The sequence below is a fragment of the Cupressus sempervirens genome, chromosome 8 (assembly GCF_028749045.1).
Source record: "Cupressus sempervirens isolate cs-2001-9-10 chromosome 8, ASM2874904v1, whole genome shotgun sequence".
NCBI lineage: Eukaryota > Viridiplantae > Streptophyta > Pinopsida > Cupressales > Cupressaceae > Cupressus > Cupressus sempervirens.
The window spans coordinates 401441458-401450526 of record NC_143125.1 but is presented as its reverse complement, the minus strand read 5'-3'; positions in this window follow the sequence as shown (position 1 = coordinate 401450526).

The window sequence follows — 9069 nt, the reverse complement described above, 5'->3', positions numbered from 1 at the left end:
AGATTGAGTGATTTAGAAAATCGTCAATCCAAAAACACATTAGTAGTGAGTTAAAAGAAAGGAATTCAACATTAAACAAGAGAGATCTAGCTCAAAGAAATGATAAATAAATCAATATTAAAGGCCTTTTCTAGTTACGTGTGGTTTTCCCATTACACATTGAATATGTAGAAGTTGATGAAAGCCAACTTCACAGCTCGCCAAGATCACTTGCATGCAAATAACTTACTGAAGAGAAATCGAAAAAGGAAATGTAGGGCTTGGTGAAACTCAACAAAGTGAGATAAATTATATTGCAACAATGAAAAATGAAATTGATGTACAAAAATGCAAAGGGAGAGCCCATTTATAAAGGCCTCTAGGAAGCTTATAGAACAAGATAGAAAGAGCTAGGAGATAAGGTTGACAACTAAGCATATGTCCACAAAAGGTGGATTATCCTTCATTTAGTTGAGAAGATAAGCATGACTAAGTAGGAACAAAATCCTGTGTTGTCAACAACTCTTAGGTGACAACTAATAAATAAATGCATTTATCCTAAGAAAACTTAAGTAAAGCGTAAATAATAATTATATACTCTAACACCCCCCCCTTAAGTGCAACTTAGGGGAATGCACTTAAGCTTACAAAAGCTAAGATGAAATGCAAAATGGGTCCCAACAACTAGGCCATGTTAGGTACCCATGTACAAATGCAAAGAAATGCAACCTTTGAAAACAGAGAAAGAGGGAAAATCTCATGGAAAAAACTCTCCTCCAAAAAGAGGTAAAAACAAACATGCTAAAAAAATATGAAGGAAGGAAGGCATCAACAAGACCCCTTAAGGAAAAATTTCATAACCCCAAGCATAGATTGCAACTGAAGATAGCATGGCGATGCAAAAGGTTTAGTGAAGATCTCAGCAACATGCGCACCTATACGAATGTACTCCAATGTGATAATACCATCCTGAATTAGCTTATGGATGAAGTGCATATGCAACTTGATGTGCTTGGTATGTTGATGCTCCACCAGATTGCAAGAAATGTGAATGGAACTCTGATTATTGCACCACAAAATAGTGGGATGATCTGGAGGAAAACCAAACTCAGTCATCAACTATCGAAGCCATAAAACATGGTGACTAGCAAATATTGCAGCCCGATACTCAGCCTCTATAGATGAAAGTGCATGAACATGCTACTTCTTGCATGACCATGTGATAGGACTAGAGCCAAGACAAAACACAAAGCCAGAAGTAGACTTATGATCATTGACATCATCGGCCCAATCTAAGTCAGTGTAGCCAACAATGTGAGGAGTCCCCATGGTGTAATGAATGCCATACATGAGTGTGCCCTGAATGTATCTCAAAATACACCTAGTAGCTTGCCAATGACTCTCATGAGGGTACTAGGAAAATTGAGAGACAAGGCCAAGTGCAAAGGAGAGATCAGGATGAGTGTGTGTCACATAGAAAAAGTTGCCAATCAATTGTTGATATGAAGTAGCATCCATTAAAGGCAAAGAGCAAGAGGTAGACAAGGTGACACCCGACTGAAAAGGTGTTGGAGCAAGCTTGCAATCAAGTATGTCAAAGCATTGAAGCATGTCAAGAGCATACTTCTGCTAATTAACAAAAATCCCAGTAGAGGATTGAACAATCTGGAGACCAAGAGAATAGTGTAGCAAATCAAGATCAATCATCTCAAACTATTCCATCAATGCACAATTAAAATCTTGAAGCATAAAGGATGAGCTACCTGTGAGGATAAGATCATCAACATATAGGACAAGAATCAAAATCTCTACTCCAAGATGCACAATATACACTATAGGATTGGAATGGCAGGGAGTGAAGCATGTAGAAAGCAAAAAGGAGTCCATCTTCTTGTACCAATCCCAAGGGGCCTATTTGAGACCATACAAGGAGGGCCAAAGTCTACAAACCAAGGAGGAATCCTACACAAATCTTGGAGGTTGCTCCATGTAAATCTCCTCAGTGAGATCACCATGCAGGAAGGCACTCTTCACATACATTTGAAAAATAGGCCATCCCCATGAAGCTGCAAGGGACAAGACAAGGCAAATAGAATTCATCTTGGTGGCAAGGGCAAATGTCTCGATGTAGTCAATACCCTCAACCTATGAAATACCATTTGCAACAATATGAGCCTTGTGCTTATCAATCAAACCATTAGCAACATACTTAGTATGATAAATCAATTTGCATTGAACTAGATTTCTGCCCTTAGGAAGAGCACAAAGATCTCAAGTATGATTCTTCATCAAAGAAGAATATTCCTCCTCCATTGCACTGTCCCACTCAGATTGTCTTGTTGATGCTTCAAATGTCTGAGGATCATCACAAATAGCATGACTGAGAAGAGTGGAACCCGTAGTATGAGAATGGGTATGAGAGGAAGTGGAAGGCTCACCAGCTAGAGATCTTGCAGCCTAAACTGTAGCTTGAGCCCATTTAGGCATCTGGGGATGATCCTATGGCGGAGGTAAATGAGGATCACCAAGATCATCATCCTCATCATCCGTGAAACAAACTAGAAGAGAGGAGGGAGTAGTAGGAGGTGAAGTAGGCATTAGAGGTGAGGCATGAATTGCAAGAGGGCTCTCATCAAATTGGACATCCCATCAAAGTAGGACCTCTCTAGAATCAGGATCAAACAACCTATAAGTCTTAACATCCTAACAATAGCCAACAAAAATGATTGGTTGGCTCTTTTGTACCATTTATTTCCTCTGAGCATAAGGTACAAATGCCCATGTTGTACTCCCAAAAACTCAGAATGATGATACATCAGGCTTGACATGAGACCAAGCCTCCTCAGGAATCATATGTCAAACAACCTTGTGAGGCATCTGATTCTGAATATAATTGGCACAATTGATTGCCTCTTCCCAAAAACACAAATCCATGGACCTGGACTAAATCATACAATTAGCCATCTCCCGAAGTGTTATATTATTTCTCTTGGCCACACCATTCTGCTAAGGAGTGTAGGGCACTAAAAACTGATGCCAAAGACCATGTTCAGAGCAAAAATCCTTAAAGGCTTGGTTCACGTGTACTCCCCCCCATTATCTGTATGTATCTGCCAAATAGAAAGACCAGACTGCCTCTCAACAAATGTCTTAAAGACTTGAAATGAATCAAAGACATCAAACTTGTACTTCAAAAAGTACATCCATGTGTGTCTGGAGAAGTCATCAATGAATGTAAGCACAATTCTGGCACCCAAAAAAGGAGTAGGAAATGACATGAGGTCACCATGAATCAACTCCAAAGGTGCCAAAGCACGAGTGGCTTGTCCATGTGGAAAAGAATCCCTATGTTGCTTGCCAAGTGCACAACCTTGACAAACACCATCTGTATAGGAAATTTGGGGAAGCCCAAGAACAAGTGCTTGTGTGCTCATATGCTGAAGATATATGTAATTAACATGGCCAAAATTCTCATGCCAAAGTCTACTTACTGAATCTATATGTGTAACAAGACAAGAACCTATATCATCAAAAGACTCAAATCCATCAAATATGTAGAGGTGAGATGCAGAGTCAACACTCCCAGTAGCCATAATCATCTTAGAATCGTATAAGTACTGAATAACCACATCATGTGGTGAGAACTCAATTGTCTTACCAAAGCTAGAGTGGAAAATTTGATAGATGGACAATAGGTTCATCGAAATATCAGGGACACAAAGAACATCTTGAAGAGAGCCCTCGGCTAGTGCAATAGAACCTGAACCCATAACTGAAAGTTGTGATGAGTTCCTAACAACAATCTGTGAGGTAGCACAAGGAGCAAGTGAAGTGAGCAAGTTCAGAGTGTTTTCCATTTCGTGAGAGGTGCTAGAATCAAGAATCTAGGTAGGCCCTGAAATTGTAGCTCGAACAAAAAGAGCATATGACCTTTCCTTGCAGTGGGGGATGTAGACTAAGGAGCTGAAATATGATGCTCCTTCATGGCTTCCTCTAAAGCCTCTAGACGCTTCCAACACCTAGAAACAAGATGTCCATTCTTGCCACAAAAACTACAAGTCTCACTTGATTTCTTCTTGGTCTCAGAGGTAGACTCAGAAAACTTTGAAGAATCTTTACCCTTTGGAGAGTTAGCTGGAGGTGTAGGCTCAATTTTTGGTGTATCTTTCTTCGATTTGGCTTTCTTCTTTGATTTCCCTTTAGAAAATTAAGCAACCAATGCTTGGTTGGAAGAGCCAGAGGCATCCACTTGTTAGATCTTTGCCTATTCTTGTGTCAACCGATCACAAAATATCTCAAATGAAGGCATCTGATGTCTGTTACCCAAGGCATCCATAGTGGAGTAGAAAGTGGAAGAGAAGATATGATACTATCCTCACAACTTTGAGAGTATCAAAAAGATACACTCATCATTTGTTTTGTTTTTCCCACATCCCTACAAAACTGTACGCAAAGATTTGAACTTCATCAAGAAGTCTTCAATGGTGGGGAAGTTGGTTGGTGTCAAAGAGGTCAACTTTGCATTAAGCTAAAGTGCTTGGAACACATTCACTATGCCAAACAAAGTCTATAATTTGGTCCAAATAGCCCAAGGAGTGGTCAAACCATCCAAGTGAAATAATAGACTATTTGAGATGTTCAATGCAATCAATCCGATGGCCTCATCCATTTTGTTTCTATGTTGAAGAACCTCAAAGGGGTGTTGCAAAATAGGTTGGTTTTCATCCAGACATGACCATAGGCCTCATGACATGAGAAGCCTAGTCATTTGTGCTTTCTAGGTGTGATAGTTGTGTGGCGTGAGCTAGGTCACAAAAGGATTTGACATTGAGAGAAGAAGACAAAAGTAGAAGGGTCTTATTCTAAAGTAAATTATAGAAAATAAAATGCGTCCCTCCCCCCCCCCTCCAACAAATGATAAAGATATCCCTCAAATACCAAAGAAAACAACTATAGAAAGCACAAAAATTGAGAAAAGAACCTGGATTCTGAATGCAGAGAAAGAGGAAACAAAAGCCCCTACTTCAATGCCAAAAATGGGAGCTCAAACAAACTTAAAATGAAATGAAACTAGCACGATTGTCTCCATCTCTGAACCAACTTTCTGACACTTCTTTCAGATAAAAAAAAAACCTCTGTATACTCAAGTTATGGCCAAAAACAATTGTTGCTCCAAAAGACAAGCTCACTGGAAAATTACAGACATGACAAAAAATTTGACAGCCATACGACCGTCCACTAGACTTCACCAGAAAAAAATTTGGCCACTAGAATACTAACATCAGAAGCCAAAATATGATGTCACCTTGCCGAAAAGTGACATCAAAAAGGGTGGTCCAGGCTGATGACATAATGTCATGCCCAAAATATAGGATAAAAACACACCAACATTTTTATTTTATTTTTCTTTTTAAAGTGATAAAAGGATTAAATGTAATACATATGTGTTCGAATAGAATTACTTTACTTCCCCATACTCATGTATAATTACAAAATTTAAGTACAAAACAAATGCGAATTTTCTTAACATATTTTAAACTTAAAATTGCATAGCTAAGTATATATCACCATGTTATCTGATTAATCTAAATTAAACGAATGTGATTACCAATCATAAAAATGTGCAGTAAGGTAAACATCATCACATCTAATTTTTAAGTAACATACGCAAAACTGAAAACAAAACTATAAGACTCAATGTAAGAATATTTACTCAATCTCTTTTTTCTATTAAACTACTTAGTTCAAAGGCTCCATCGGGAAAGAACCAGAAAGAAAACCCGACTTCGTTGCCACTTCAACAAAAGTTTAAAATACATTTCTCCATAGGATTCTAATCCCAAACATAATTGAATTTCAACAATCAATATACATTTCCATCATGGCCCTTAACAAGGGATCCCTTTTATTTTCTGCAATGCATCGCTGAGATTGTGGAGGAAATGAAAACTAGCCAGGTGACAAACAAACATAACAAGGAACAAAATTAGACATTCATTTCCATACTGGATTTTCACAATAGGATTCAATATCGAATCAAAACTAGGGAGAAGGTGGATTTTTCCAACAAGAGATGTTAGAAACAACACCAAAACAGGGCCCAATCGGGGCTATAACTCAAGAACTTTTGTTCTTCCATTCATATATGCCAAAACTCATATGTGGTTTGTATTGACAGGTAGGGGCCCATAACACCCTACCCTCTCTCCCTCTTCTCATCCTGAGAAGAGACTCTACACTGTTGGAGTCCAACTAAAGACCTTTTTTTGAAAATGGCCACTTCTACCCTATCCGAGGGTGAGCAATGCCAAACACCCATGAAAGGAAACTTCAAAATTCAAGCAAGATATGAAGAAAAAGTAATCAAGAAAACATGTTTCAATCCTTCCCAAGCATACCCAACATACATACAAGCATACCAACATAAGCAATAAAACTGTAACATGAAGCACAACCTAAAACCAAAATGAAGTAAAGTATTCCTACCTTTAAGACAATAGGCTATGGAAATGAACAAGTTTGAGAAGAGCTAGCTTTCCTCACCTTCTCCTTCAATTTTGAAAATCCCTCTAAAACTAGAGGTTGGGTGAACAACCCAAACCTCCTCAAAATTGTCTCTAAATAAGATCACCAACTTAACCACCTCTCAAAAGAAATAACTCCCCCACTTGCCTAAAAATTCTAGAGGCTTCTAACTCAACTAGACCTAAAGCTAACCTCAAGGTGGGGTTTAAGTCATTCAATTCATGATGAAATCATTCAATTTCGAACTAAAGCAAAAATGGAGTTTTTGAGTGACCATAAAAGTCAACAAAAGGGGCTAGGGGGTTGAAAAATGTCCCCAACCCATACCCATACCCCTTGGGTATTAAGATATCATGATTTTAGGCCTTAGGGATTAATTTGGGACCTAACAAATGCTAGAAATTTAAGGACTATCTAACAACCTTCAAAAAGCAGATTAAACACTAATCCAAATTAAGGGTAATTAATCTTGATTAAAAATTGATTAGCAATAAGGTCACTAACTTAGTCTGACTTAGATCTTTAGGTTACTTGGTTAACCCTAACTATTATGCTGGAATGCATAAACAATTCATGAGTGTCAAGCGACACTATAAAAACACTGTCACAAAACATTAACATTTAATGATTACATAATGATACATTCATTCAATGCACAATACAAAGAAAATATGAACAATGGGGTTTGCATCTTTTATCAGATTTAACCCTGGTTTCCACAATTGATACATAGGTTTTAGTTTCATTTCTCCATTAAATTTTTTGGCTAAAATATCCTGCACACTCATTGCACACATTAGTAGCTCAAGAAAATCACACGCATATATATTAAAAACCTATTTGGATAGTTACATAAATCAAAACATGAATCTTTCATATAATCAACTATTTAATTTATTTCTACTCACATTTAAGCATGAGAAATCACATAGTCAATATAACATAACTTATTCATTAATTTAGATGAAAATACTAGAATAACCATCGTTAGGCATGCATATACCTAACATCATAAACATCACTAATTAAGGAATACTGAACTTTCTGAAAGCATAAAACTTAATCATCGAGGTACCCAAAATCAACACCCTTATCATCAGGTGAAAATATCTCGTATCATCGTTAGTGAAATTTTAATATTTAAACAGTCAAGACAATGTAGTAGTTCATGAATCACTGAGCATTAAAACATGGATGTGTCAAATGCTCTCAATTTCATTAGGACATTCACAATATAAGCATTACTTCATATTCATTCCAATCTCTTATAATGGTTTTAACAGAGAAATTCATATTTAATAATTACATATGAGGAGGGTCCTTACACATAAGCCCCCCAGAAAATAACATCATGCTAGAATGCTGACATGGCAAGTCAAAAAATGACATGTGCAGGTCGAAGAATGATGTGTGCAAGTCAGTAAATGACATCACCCTATGTAGTGGTCTAGTGGTAGTGTTGCAGTCGGAGGCGACAATAGAGCGTTGATCGCTAGTGGTGAGGCCGGTGGGGGCCACGAAGTGGCAGCCGAAGGCTGGTGATGTCACGGTGGCTCTGCTGTGTTGCTGTTGGCAGTGGTGGTGCCAGAGTAGCATAGTGGTGGTGCAGTAGTGTTGCCACATTTTTTATTTTCCTATGTAATAAATGTGTTCGTACAACCTCCTAGGGGGGAAATTTTTTTGCCAAATGCTATGGAAGCCAAAAAACAAAAAAATTATATGAATCTTAACTATAACAAGCCTTCTGAGCGCAATGTCAACATTTGTTTGAGCCCAAAGTGCCCCAAAAAATGCTCTTCCTCTTGATTGAAGAAAAAAATTACAAATAAACTAGGGTTTGTGTTCTGAATTGCGGCTTCAAAAATCCTTCAAACTAGGAAGCAACAAGGAGGCTCTAATGCCATGTAGAAGGATGAAAGCCAACTTCACAGCTTGCCAAGATCACCTGCATGCAAATAACCTGCTGAAGAGAAACCAAAGAAGGAAAGGTAGGGTTGGTCAAACTCAACAAAGTGAGATAAATTATATCACAACAATGGAAAATGAAATTGGTGTACAAAAATGCAAAGGGAGAGCCTATTTATAAAGGCCTCTAAGAAGCTTGTAGAACAAGCTAGAAAGAGCTAGGAGATAAGGTTGACAAGTAAGCATACATCCACAAAAGGTAGATTATCCTCCATGTAGGTGAGAAGATAAGTATGGCTAAGTAGGAACAAACTCTTGTGTTGTCAACAACTCCTAGATGACAACTAATAAATAAATTCATTATCCTAAGTAAACTTAAGTAAAGCGTAAATAATAATTATTTACTCTTGTTAGAAGTTGTAATCTTTCCTTGGTATGCTTATAAACCAAGGTTAGACCTCCTTTATTTATTATTATAATATATTAGGATATAAGCCAAGGTATCCTAATATATTTCTTTTTTGTCCTTTTTCCACTACATTTTATTTTGTCATCTAGTGGAATATGTGAGGATAAATATGTATTGTAATTTCTAATTTTAGATTATTCCTCCTTAAGAGGAATCTCACACTTGGCCTCACACACATATGAAGGGTGGCA